This window comes from Pongo abelii, chromosome 23 (assembly GCF_028885655.2).
Source record: "Pongo abelii isolate AG06213 chromosome 23, NHGRI_mPonAbe1-v2.0_pri, whole genome shotgun sequence".
Lineage (NCBI taxonomy): Eukaryota > Metazoa > Chordata > Mammalia > Primates > Hominidae > Pongo > Pongo abelii.
In genome coordinates this window covers 53,440,604-53,453,963 of record NC_085929.1, presented here as the reverse complement: position 1 = coordinate 53,453,963, position 13,360 = coordinate 53,440,604, and the positions used below count along the sequence as shown (strand labels likewise).

The following is a 13,360-nucleotide window of genomic DNA, read 5'->3' as shown; positions in this document are numbered from 1 at the left end:
TGACCAGCCCTAAAGTCCAGGCCCCGCCCTATCCCCATGCTAGCATGCAGTGCACATGGCTGTTCAGATGAGTCACAGAGCCACCACCTAACACAGCAGGCACCTGAGAGACGCGGGTGGAATGAGGAATACATTCGCACATATATATTCATACACGCTTTTCATTTTCAGTTGACAACTTTCTAGAGAGAACTGAATATTTAACATCAAAGACCAAACCCACTCAACAACACAGTGCCATTTAAGAATTTCTCATGTACCAAAGCTTAGCAAATGATGCGAATGCTATTTAACCGAGCTGCAAGTAGCGGCCAGAGGAGCCGTGTGGGGCCAGAGGGAGATGAAGACGCAGGGTGGCAACCCCTCAGCCAACAGTGCTGCACCACGAGTCACCAACGCACAGCCCCAGCCCCGCCAAGCCCCTAGGGCATGAAGGAAGCCCAGGGGATGGTGTGTGACTAGAAGACAGGCAGGCTGGGTCCCTGAAGGCAGGCACAGGGCACAGGTCCAGCTCAACAGTCCTTAGGTCCACTCACCAGCAAGCCTCTGAGGGGCCTCTGAGCCCCCAAAAGGGTCAGGAGCAGGGGGCAGAGGGGACAGGGGCCACACAAGAACAGGAGCAGCAGCAATAGAAGGAAAAAGGAATGACACAGAGGCAGTGACTCCATGGAAGCTGACCACACAGAGTTATGAAGAAATAGGGAAACTCTACCCAGCACCTCCTAACTAAGAAGGCCCAGGGTGCCTGAGGCCACTGACATCCCTCCACATGCGTACAGAGGACCGCAGCAGCCAGCAGCCACCGGACCCAGCTCTGTCGCCACACGGCGTCCTCTACAGCCCAGGGAACAGGCAGTGCAGCGCCCCAGGAGCACGCACCCTGGACAGAGGGAGTCAAGGCAGGCACCGCCCAGAGCAGGGGGCAGTCACACTGCAGGGCTGGGTGTGTGTGAGTTAGTGAGTGTGTGTGTGTGTGTTTGTATGTGTATAGGAAGAATTTAGGCAGTGGAGCACCCCCACCATTTAACAAGGCCCCTCACTTTCAGAGGGCTTGTCTCACACATGCACGCACACATACACACAAACACACACTCTCTCAAGGCTATATCTACTCATAACCATGAATGCAGTACTTTCCTCAGCAGCCTAAGTGCTGGATAAAACCAATTTGGCAAATAGGACATACCCAACTTCACCCAGGGAGGATGCCAAGGGGAGCCCAAGTCCTCTCGGCACAACAAGCTCCCGGGCTCTGTGGAACATGAAACAGGCTGCTGCAGGAGGAGAGATCTGAGCAGGCCGGAGCCCCTGACTCAGTTCCACTCAGAGCCTCCATGAGGCCGCGTCTCTGAGCTGTACCTGAGATAGACCGAGTTCTGCCTGAGCACAGCCTCGGAAGAGACATGGAATGCGCTATACACTACGGGGCAAATCAGTAGCACGAAACAGGCTCGGCAGGAGGTGGCTAAGCCTTCAGTTAGCAAACAAACAGTGCTGAAGCACCTGCCAAGTGAGTGCCCTTTCACAGGCAACCCAATGACCCAGCAATTACCTTCTTCCCCTCATCCAAGTCAGGACAGAGGGCGTCTGCCCACCCAGACTCCGGGACGCTCCGCACCAGCCTGGGTAGTAATGTACTTTAAAAGAGCACCCTTGTATTACTTTGAGGAAAAGTGGAGAATTCCAATTTCTTATTGACTGAAGAGAGCTAACAGTCAGTCCAAATTCTTCAGATTTAACTCGGCTTGATGTCCGCTGTCATCCAACTAACATGTAAATAAAGGACAGCCAGCTCAAGCACTGAACAAAAATGACCTTTAACGTGGCAAGCAGGCTGAAACAGTGAAAAGCGGGTGTCCCGTGGAGGCATGTGACACTGCACACAAAGCCTGGCTCTGCCGCTAAAGGCACATGCTTTTAGGGCACTGCTCCTGAGGCCCACCCCTTACAGAATCCCAGGCAGACCTGCGGACCCCACATGCCATCACCACCATAGCAAACCCCAGATGGGTGTGGCATTCAACCCCTTCCCCCCACTCCACTGCCACAAGCCTGACCACTATCACCTTGTGCCTGGTCCGCAGTGACAGTCTCCTGGCTGGTCTTCCTGCTAACACCCCCACGCTCCACATCCTGCTGAGCAGCAGAGGTTGCTGCTAAAAATGTCAGGTCACACCATCTGTCCCCCGTGGCTTCCCAAGACCCTGACAAGCCAATGCACTCCTGAGCATGGCTTCAGGTGTGTGCCCAGCCGCTCCCTGCTCTCTGGCCTCCTCGCCGGCAATGGGTGCTCTCTCACCAGGCCCAGCCACTCTGCGGCTGTCTCAGGGCCTTTGCACTGCTGCTCTTTCCACCTGGAATCCCCGTCTCCCAAACTTCCCATGGCTCCCACGATGTTCCACCCAAGTCTTAGTTCACATGCATCTCCTCAGAGACAAGCTCCTCTGCCACCTCCCTACACAAAGCAGCAGCTCCTCCACCGCACTGCGCCGGCTCTGGCCTGCAGCTCTCGCCCAGTTCAAGGTGGGTCCCTGGGAAGGGTTTCCTCCACCCACTTTATAGCAGTGCCCTCAGTCCCGCACGGCCGGCACAGAGGAGGACTGGGAAGCTCTTTGTGGCTGAATGGAGGCATGGATGGTGGAGGCGCGGATGGTGGAGGCGAGGATGGTGCAGCTGCTCCCTGGTGCCCTGCATGTGAGCCCTCCCCTCCCTCCCTTCTTCAGGTTTTGTGCCATTGGCAGGGCCTGGGCTCATTCTGGGGGTCTTCGTGGACAGATAATGAAGGCCATGGGTGCCTGCCTGGGTTTGTGATCAGCCTCTCCCATCTGTTTCCTCTACCAGGCAATGCTGCAGCCTGGCACTTCAAACGTCAACCAGTCAGGACCTCAGGGCCCCCACCTGTCTGAGTGGAAAAATGCACAGAGAGGAAGGGGCAGAAGTAACTCCACTGAAAGGGACATGGAAGATAGAAGTACTTGGTGAAGGGAGACTGTAGAGAGGTGACGGGAAGAGAGGGTGGTGAAAGCTGAGGAGGGAGGAGGAGAGGAGCCTTCTATGCAGAGAAAAGAGCATGTGTGCAGACACGGAGAAGAACACACGCACACACACGCAAAGAAGAGCACACACACGGAGAAGAGCGCACACATGTGGAGAAGAGCACACACACGGAGAAGAGCACACACAAAGAAGAGCACACACACGTGGAGAAGAGCACATGCACACAGAAGAGTACACACACACGAAGCGTGCACAGAGAAAAACCCGTGTACACAGAGAAGAGTGTAAGTGTACCAATCTACACACACAGAGAAAAGCTCATGTGCACAGAGAGTACATGCGCACACATGAAAAGCGCATGTGCACATATACACACGCAGGAAAGAGCCCATGTACACACACACACACACACAGAGGCACAAGTGCACATACACAAAAAAGAACACACACACACACACACAAACACAGCTCAGGGTCTATCTGGGACACACACATAGCCATGGGCCAGTGACACAGCTCAGGGTCTATCTGGGAAATACACGTGGCTGAGAAATGGAGGGAGCAGCCTTTCCTTAGTGACTTGCTCGTAGGTGGAGAGCTGTTTCTTTTCTCCCTGAAAAGCCTTCCTATTTCCAAGCCTTCCTATTCCAAGGATCTGGGATGGAGAGGCCCTGCCAGATGAAACCCACGGTGCACGCTCCTGCATCTGCCATCAGCGCAGTCTCTGCCACTAAGAGGAGGCCTGAGTGTCCTTCCTGCTCAGGGATGTGCTGCCTGCAAGCTGTGTCCAGGCCCACCATCCCCACTGTAGACAGCGGCGCCCAGGCAGCTCACCTATCCTAAATGCACACCAGCCTCGCCAATTAAATCACTGCCACAAACCACACAGAGCTGTGCAGCCCCTCCCCAACATTTATTCTGGGCAGGCTCTCCTTGCTCTCCATGTAATTACAAATCTAAATTCACCTTCTGGCTGCTTATCTCCCTCCAACGATAGCTATTAATTTAGAAAGTAAGAAAACATATATGATTTACATTTTTTTGGGTAGCAGCAGGGAAGAAAAGGTAAATAACTTGCTTGAATTTCCTGCAGCTGCCCTTTCTCCCATCACTGCTGTGCTGAGGGCAAACCAAGAACCAAGATGGCTCCATCCTTAACTAAGCCAAACGCAGGTCGCAGGTCCCAGGCGCCCCGCACGTGGCTGAGAGGCTAATGTGGGCCCCACCTGCCTGCAGTTGGCCCTAGCTCAACTCACCCCAGCTGCAGGACCTCCCACCACCCACCAGGAAACTGCAAAAGGGGCAGCCATCCCACCAACGCGGCAGACAGAAACCTACCTCTCAAAATGCTACCGCAGCTCAGCCTTGTCTAGACTCTGAGGAGGAAAATCCCCACCACCTACAACAATAGAAACAAGGTTCCATAAACAGAGAATGCCTGGGACACTGGAAGGTCAGGACCCCAGAAGGATGGAGAAGGACCACTGATTCCTGCCCGCCCACAGGTTGAAGAACAGCCTGCGGGAAACCAGCAAGGCAGCGGGAGGCTCGGCCCCTAGGTTCAGGTCATCCCTGGCCATGCCCCAGAGGCTCCCTTGGCTCCAACTTCTGGGACCACTGGCCCTCGAGTGTCCGCCTTGAGAGACCCACTCAGCTCAGTCCCCAGAGGCCCTGCCTGTCCCCCACCCGCCAACCGACTGCAGGCTCCTCTTCCGGCACCCACCCCGTGCCCTCCTTCCCAGGGCCGGCTGCAGGGCTGGAAGCTAAGGATGCTGGCCCAGGGGATGGCTACTCAGGACACCCTGCACAGACCCAAATCAATCTGCTGCTTTACCAACTTGCTCACGAAAGGCTCTGAGCAGAGGTGACAGTCACAGACCCCGAGCTCCTCTTCACGCCGGCAAGCTGTGAAGCCAACTCACAGGATGACTGTCTCCATCAGAAAGGACAGAGGCCTCCTCCAGACTCACAGGATGACTGTCTCCATCGGAAAGGACAGAGGCCTCCTCCAGGCCCGGGCTTCCCTTTCCTTTCGGCTGCTGTTTTCACTGACTCATTCCTTTTTATCTTTTGTCTTAAATCACTTCATATGAGTTATGCTGGTGTTTCGAAATGGCAAAAACTAGTTCTAATCCCAAAGTAATTTAGTATCATTTTAAAAACTCCTTCCCAAATCACCTGATTTGTACTGTGGTACCTAAGAGTCTCCACCGTCCCCCTCTGAAAGCTGCAGAGGCTTTAAAACATTTTCTCGCCCAGGCGTGGTGGCTCACGCCTGTAATCCCAGCACTTTGGGAGGCCGAGGCACGTGGATCACGAGGTCAGGAGATCGAGACCATCCCGGCTAACACGGTAAAACCCTGTCTCTACCAAAAATACAAAAAAAATTAGCCAGGCATGGTGGCAGGCGCCTGTAGTCCCAGCTACACAGGAGGCTGAGGCAGAAGAATGGCGAGAACCCGGGAGGTGGAGCTGGCAGTGAGCTGAGATTGCGCCACCGCACTCCAGCCTGGGTGACAGACCGAGACTCTGTCTCCAAAAAAAAAAAAAAAAAAAAAAAAAAACATTTTCTCGGCCGGGTGCAGTGGCTCACGCCTGTAATCCCAGCACTTTGGGAAGCCGAGGCAGGCAGATCACCTGAGGTCAGGAGTTCGAGACCAGCCTGACCAACATGGAGAAACCCCGTCTCTACTAAAAATACAAAATTAGCCGGGCGTGGTGGCGCATGCCTGTAGTCCCAGCTACTCGGGAGGCTGAGGCAGGAGAATGGCTTGAACCCGGGAGGCAGAGGTTGCTGTGAGCCGAGATCACGCCACTGTACTCCAGCCTGAGCAACAAGAGCGAAACTCCGTCTCAAAGAAAAAAAATTTTTTCTCATCCTGGTCACCAGCAGGCAAGCCAGGAAAGCGCTCGCGGCTGAGAGCACACTCGGATGGTATTGCCGAGGGTTACCCTGAAATTATCTTGCCGCGTGATTTTCACCATAATGAGCTCGCCACATAGCAGACATCACTGAAAGCCTGTTGTAAGAAAAAGAGGTCCCATCCCCAACACCAACGGACACATGCTGTGGGACTGTGAAGCCCTGCATCAAATAATCGTACCTTTTTTCTTTTTCTTTTTTTTTTTTCAAAAAACCGCACTGAGCCAGTTCTAAGCTTTTGCTCTCAGACTGGTAGGTAGGTAGATAGATAGATAGATAGATAGATAGATAGATAGATAGATACATAGATAGATACATAGATAGGTACATAGATAGATAGATTTTATTTAGATATGTATATATGTATACATACACATATATACATACATATATATGACAGATTGCATATCATTTTTTTCCAAATAAGCATTTTCAAAGTCTACAGGGTGACACTTAAAGGGGTCTGGGTAAAAATTAAGCATGCCACCTCCCTTGAAGGTGCGTCCACGGGCGGCGGGGCCCTTGGCAGCAGCCCAGCAAGCTCTGAGCAACTGATGCTTTCCCCGGTTTGCTGGGAGTTCCTACCACCCCTCAATCCCAACCACTACCCAGTGCCTCCACTGCTGCCTTAAACAGTCTCAGCCAGAAAAGAAGTCAGGTAAGAATCTCTTCAAGGAGATTCCTTTCCTCCCGCGTCCACTGGGGCTGTCTCACAGCAGCGGCCCAGCCGAGAGGAAATACGGTCCTGTGTGCTGCTTCTTACCCTGCTGGGGCAGGCACAGGGAAGACCTGGCTGCTGCAGAACATTGAGGGGGCCTCTCAGACTCTCCATGCCCCTGGACAGGGCCCGATTCCTCGCAACTCCCTCAGGACCTTGCTGGCCCCTCTAGACTCATGCTCAGAGCAGCGACCAGAGGCGAGAGCTAGGGTGGAAGTCCACTGAAGCGAAACAGGAAGAGCCGACAGGTCCCCAAATTCAAGCGGCAAAAGCCAGAGGTACTAAGCCAAGAATCTCAGAGAAGAGGCCTAGCCAGAGCAGCCACCAGGGCGGGGAGGGCACACAGGCTGCTTCGATGCCTGGTCCACAGCTTCCCCGAGCACAGCCGCCCCTGCAGGCCGAACCTCGCTCTGCTACCATCCTGTGGGTTCTCGAAGGGGGGCCCCTTCACCTGAAGCCTGGGATGCCTGTGCCGCTGCACTTCACCTCAGACCTCGGCCCTCAGCCCTCAGTCCCGGACGCCCACCAGGCTGAGGTCTGTGACCCCCTGCAGGGCGTGAGGCTGGGTTGCAGAGTCCCCTGAGGAAACAGATCCACAGAGACACCAGGTGCACCAGGGAGAGATCCGCGGCCCAACCGGGCCAGGAAATAGAAGAAATCACAGAGCAGGGAAGTGAGGCGGCCCCAGCAATTCAGCACGACCCTCCAGAGTGGAGTGCCCCATACGCTGCCCCTCCTCGGGCTGTCTTCTCCAATTCTTTCAGCCACCCTGGAATGCAGTCGGCAGGATACAAACTGGTTTCATTGACAACTGTATATGATCTCTCTGGGTTTCACGCACATCTGTCTTCATCCCTCACTTCAACTGTGCGCTGCTGAGGACAGAGACATCTGAGTCTTCGTGTCCCCACGTGCCCACCGGGTGTCTGTCTGCTGGTGTTCTTCGGGAATCACCACCATTACAACTTTGTGTGTCAAAAATGCAGGTGTGTTACTTGCAGTTATCGCAGGAAAGGTGAAAACAATGTGCCCACTTGAACGGGACTCTGAGTGGAGGCGAAGAGTCAGCCCAGTGGAAGGGCTGGCTTAGCGGACACAGCGGGGCTCTGTCCCAGGACAGCAACTCGCATTCCAGCAAGTGAGCTGTCACTTAAGTGGTGATATTATCTAGCAAAGGGTAATAAAGGAAGGACGCCCTAAGGATGTGGCTGTGTTTAAGGACAACACAGAATAATCTGAAATGCTTCAAACAAGAAGTACTCACTGGATATCATTAGCTACTAAAGTTCTAGTAACATTCTTGATGTTCACGTCTTTGTTAGAGAGTGGGAATTCATTAAAAGTAGTACAAACTTTAAACTCTTCCCAAAGTATCTTTTCTGCAAATCAGTTAATACTCAACAATAATAAAAATGGTTGCTACTACTGAGTACCACCAGGGCTGAAGAAATTTAAAAACCAGAGGCATTCCCAGCTTGCTTGCCAAACTTAGAAATCTGAACGCCAGAACATGCATGCTAATTCAGAAGGAAAAGGTTCTTCCTAAAAACCTCAACAGCACTCTCCCACAGAAGGCTCCCAGGAGGGGCTTGAGGTTCCCTACTAATGAGCTCAGTCTTCACCGTGTCCACCTAACAAACACCCTACATGCCTCCAAGGCAGGCCCGGAACACCAGCAGTTCAGTGCACATGAGGGAGCTCAGAGATTTTGCATAACTAAAAAGGAAATATATTGAAATTGAAAATGTTGCTGTACTCACGTTTACTTATAAACAATCTGATTTGAGAAATTTTAAAACATCATAATTCTATATGCATCAGCAATGTGACATCACAGTATATAAAGCACCATGGAGATGATTTCTGGGAGAGAAGCAAAATAGAGAATTCTACTGAGAAGACCTGTGGGATGTACAGCCCTCAAAATCCAGAAGCATCGTAGCCTCAGAAAGAACAAATTATTTACAACTCAAGCTTCTGCAACATGATTCAAGGAACATTCCCCCCATGTGAGTTATAACACTTGATGAATGAAACCAAAATCAAACTGTAGAAATCTAGAATAAGGGTTAAAAGGCAACCGTATATCACATAAAATCCACACTGAGTATACCAAAACTACTGACTATATGTTTACAACCTAATTAATGGGTAGAACTCTCTTGTGATGAGCAGTAATGCCACATTTGGTGTGTGAATTACTCAACATTCGCCTCATTCAAATACGTTAATTTACAGCCCACGTTTTGTGCCCACGTCAGGTGTCTTGACAGGTTAACAAAACACAGAGGTTTCATTATGTCCAAGGAACTAAGTACTGAAAATAAACAACACTTTCACACCAAGCATCACATCACTATTACCAGAGAACACAACGCAGCTGAGAGGATTCCACATCAGGGCGTAACTGAAGAATCAGTACAATGGTCAGAAAGCACTTTCCAAATTAAAGAGAAACCTGGCTTCCACGTCTGGCAGCATGGCACATTGCATGTTAGCATACTTAATCCTGCAGTGTGGCCTGGCACGTTAGATGCCAACAAACTTTTGAAATATGCACTTTTAAAAATCCATCATGACCAATCTGGATTTATTTCAGGAATATACAGTTGGCTCGGTACTAGAAAATCTAATAAAACTCACTACGTTAACACATCAAAGAAGCAAAAACATATCTCAGATGGGAGAAAAAAGGATTTGATAAGCCTCCACAACCATTTATGATTTTAAAACTAAGAGCAAGGCACCCTCTTTAACATAGTAAAGATTAAAATCACAAGTCAGTGGTGCAATGTTAAAAGACTTCCCTTTAAAATCAGCAGTGAGACCAGGATGTTTGCTTTCCCCACTAAGATTAGTACATGAAGGTTTAAAGAAAATTTATTTTGTAATGGGCAAAAATTAGAAAGAACTCCAGTGTCCGTCAACGGGTGCACAGACAGACACACTGTGGTATGGCCATACGGGAATACTACTCAGCAGGAAAAGGCAATGAACTGCTGATACTTGCAACAGCACGTGCAAACCTCAAAACCACTAAGTAAAAGAACACACAGACTAAGGTCTACAGTTTGTATGATTCCATTTATATGAAATTCTACAAAAGGGCAGAACTCTAGAGACAGAAAGATCAGCAGTTGTCAAGTGCAAGGGTGGGGAGAGGAGACTGACACAAAGGGACATGGGGAACCTCGCAGAGTGACGGAAATGTTCTGTATCACATATTAGGGGGCTGGTACATACCTATAAACACAGCTGTCAAGCCGGGCGCGGTTACTCACGCCTGTAATCCCAGCACCTTGGGAGGCCGAGGCAGGTGGATCTCCAGGTCAGGAGTTCAAGACCAGTCTGACCAAGATGGTGAAACCCCATCTCTATTAAAAATACAAAAATTAGCTGGACATGGTGGTGGACGCCTGTAATCCCAGCTACTCGGGAGTCTGAGGCAAGAGAATTGCTTGAACCCAGGAAGCAGAGGTTGCAGTGAGCCGAGACTGTGCCACTGCACTCCAGCAGCCTGGGCAACAGAGCGAGGCTCCATCTCAAAAAAAAAAAAAAAAAAAACCACAGCTGTCAAAACATCCAATTATAAACCTAAAATAGGTGAATTTTATTAGACCTTGATAAAGCTGACCACAGGGAGAGAAAGAGAAAGGGAAGGAGAAAAGGAGGAAGAGAAGGAAAGTAGAAACTGATCACAGTGGACCCGGTCATCACCTGTGGAATGGGTAAGCGAATGTTTCGATAGATGCAGGGGGTTGGAGGGATGCTTACAGCACAAATCCTTCTTCCTACTAGAAGCCCAAACTTTAGGAGAGCATACAACTAAAAAAATCAAAGTTACATTTTCCCTGATCCATACAGCTAAGTATACAACCATGTCACTTTGAATGACAGGCTAGTTACAGCCAGTAGGAAAGAAGCAGAAGTGCTATGAGCAGCTGCTGGGACACACCTTTAAAGTGGGGGTATGGCCTCCTCTATCCACGTCTTACGATCCCTGCTAGTGGAATGCAAATGTGATAAAGAGTGCTAGGCCAGCCACCTTGGACCATGAGGTCAAAGCCAAGCATATAGAGGAACAAACAATTTGCTGACAACGACCTCGTACTGGAGATAGTAATCGAGTTCTGGCCTGCAAAGGCACCATTATTAGGGATCTGCCATCACTTGCAGATGTATTCAAATCTCGCCTCTACACCTCTACAATGCCAGAAACCATAACTCAATGTTTTCTACTGGACAACACAAGACAAACTTTTTTTTTTTTTTTTTGAAACAAAGTATTGCTCTGTCACCCAGGCTGGAGTGCAGTGGCGCCACCTCGGCTGACTGCAGCCTCCACCTCCCGGGTTCAAGCAATTCTCCTGCCTCAGCCTCCCAAGTAGCTGGGACTACAGGTACACCCCACCACACCTGGCTAATATTTTTATTTTTCATAGAGACGAGGTTTCGCCATGTTGGCCAGGCTGGTCTTGAACTCCTGACCTCAGCTGATCTGCTTATCTTGGCCTCCCGAAGTGCTGGGATTACAGGTGTGAGCCACCACGCCCAGCCAAGACAAACATTTCAATACTTTCCTAATGCCCCTTGCTGCTCATCATTCAGTTTCCCCACACACACGAGGCTGTGCTCAGGTTACCCACTCTTCACACTCTTTCCAGCCTGCAGAAGCCTGGCTCTCCCAGAAGCTCATCTACCCTCCAAGTTGATCCACTCTGCCAAGACTTGCTGAACTGGAACCTGGAGAGGATCAGCACCCCCAGGGGGAGCACGTGGTACCTGAGCAAGACCTATTGCAGAGGGAGTGAAAGGAAACTGAATCTTGAAATCCCAAACTCATTGAGCCAAAGAGAAAAGTCAAGGTGGGACCTGGGCCATGCAAACTTGCCTTCCCCTTTTGGTTCCAAAATAAGATGGCTACACGATGAAGCTACATGCCTCCCCCATATTTTGCCCACAAGGAAATTCCTAGTGAGCTGCAAGATCTTTTAAGGTGTTTCTGTAAAAATTTCACCATGGCAGTGTAAATGGATAACTCATGTTCACAGGTGCACCCCAGCCCACCAGACACAAATGCATATCTGATTGTTCCCTGCCCCATTGTGTCTAGGTTATCTTATGTAACGTGCAGACTCCCTGCATTTTCCCTCTGCTCCATTTGTCTGTGTTGTTTTAGGTTAAAAAAAAATGCAGATTCACTGAGCCAGACAAAGGCATGAATGTTTTTCTCTGTCTCCCTCATATATGAAAATTGTGCACTTCTCAATATCCGGCCCTGTCCCCTTTAAATTTGGAGCCCTGAAAATCATCTTGAGAGAAAGACATAGACCTGTCTCCCAGGCGTGTGTCCTTAACTTTGGCAAATAAACCTCCTAAAAATGATTGAGCGTTGTCTCATCATTTTTCTCAATTGACAGGGGAGGCTTTCCAAACCAACAGCTCAAGGCCCACGGGGGTCAGAGACAAGAGGACCAATTGCCAATTGCTACCACTAGCAGTGACTCAGGGTCCACACTCTGAGACCAAGAGGCCTGAGAGGTCAGCTGTACAAAGAAGGCGGCAAGTGGTAGGAAAAAATAAATAAGAATAAACCAAAGGTCCTGTGGCAGGCTCTATTTCCCATTTTTAAAATCGTAAGTAAAAAGGAGGTTATAACAAATTATCTCATTTTCCAGGTATGATAGGCACAACTACTAAAAAGGACAATCAAAGAGAAGTGTCTCAAAATGACTACTTCTGTTGGATACTAATTTTCTCTTTTTGTAGTCTACAATCTATAAGTACTTTTGCTTTAACAATCCTGAGGTTTTTTTTTTTTTTAACAAGATTTACTGCACAGACAAGAAATGTCAAAGTTTAAAAGTGCCTTTACTGAATCAATCAACATGCAAAACAAAATATCTCAAATAATAAAAAAATTCAGCTTTAAAGAGATAACATTTACTATAACAAGAAAAGCATGTGATAACTAAGAATAAATCTAATAAAACATGTGAGGCAGGAGAATAGGGTCTGGAGGCAGGTAACCTAAGGCCAATTCACACTAGCTTCCTAGAACTAAATCAAAAAAAAAAAAAAAAAAAAACTTTCCACGCCCAGGTAACAAAAGGACCAGAGGCTACTCCCTTCACAATCCACCCCTTTTCTGCGTGGCAGATGAAAAACTGAAAGTACCTCTGATTGGTCCCCTCCAGCAACCTAGCAGCCTGGTCCCAGGCCAAGTCTTCATCTGCATAGGAATATAATTTTGTGACTTCAGCCTCTGATTGGTGACTTTCTGCAACCAATCAGACATTTGCATAGGGTGCTTCACTTCAGCCTCTCATTGGTTGCTTTCTGCAACCAATCAGACTGATTGCGCGCCACTACTTCATTTACATAGGGTGTACACTAAGTAACCGATGGGAAACCTCTAGAGGGTATTTAAACCCCAGAAAATCCAGTTACCAGGTCCTTGAACTGCTTGCTTAGGTCCACTCCCGACCTGTGGAGTGTGCTTTCGTTTTCAATAAATCTCTGCTTTTGTTGCTTCATTCTTTCCTTGCTTTGTTTGTGCATTTTGTCCAATTCTTTGTTCAAAGCACCAAGAACCTGGACACCCTCCACCGGTAACACATGTACAAGACGCTTCATGGGGGAAATTCAAAACCTTCACTGAAAAGCATTAAAAATGACTTTTAAAAGAGGAACTAGCACGTTCACGAAAATGAATATTTAAT

The 13,360-nt window shown here is 49.3% G+C and overlaps 1 protein-coding gene and 1 long non-coding RNA gene across 2 annotated transcripts in view; one reads left to right on the top strand and one right to left on the bottom strand.

Annotated features, from left to right (window-relative positions):
* Nucleotides 1–13,360, bottom strand: part of TBC1D22A (TBC1 domain family member 22A) — a gene marked incomplete at its 5' end in the record, with an annotated part of 424,244 nt that overhangs the window by 270,103 nt on the left and 140,781 nt on the right.
* The window catches only part of LOC129052756 (uncharacterized), a 7,740-nt gene continuing 513 nt past the window's right edge, over nucleotides 6,134–13,360 (top strand). Inside the window, exons 1-2 of the long non-coding RNA XR_008517909.2 lie at nucleotides 6,134–8,647; nucleotides 11,303–13,360. The exon at nucleotides 11,303–13,360 is cut by the window's right edge and continues 513 nt beyond it. This is a non-coding gene — a long non-coding RNA (uncharacterized LOC129052756). The remainder of the gene's footprint in view (nucleotides 8,648–11,302) is intronic.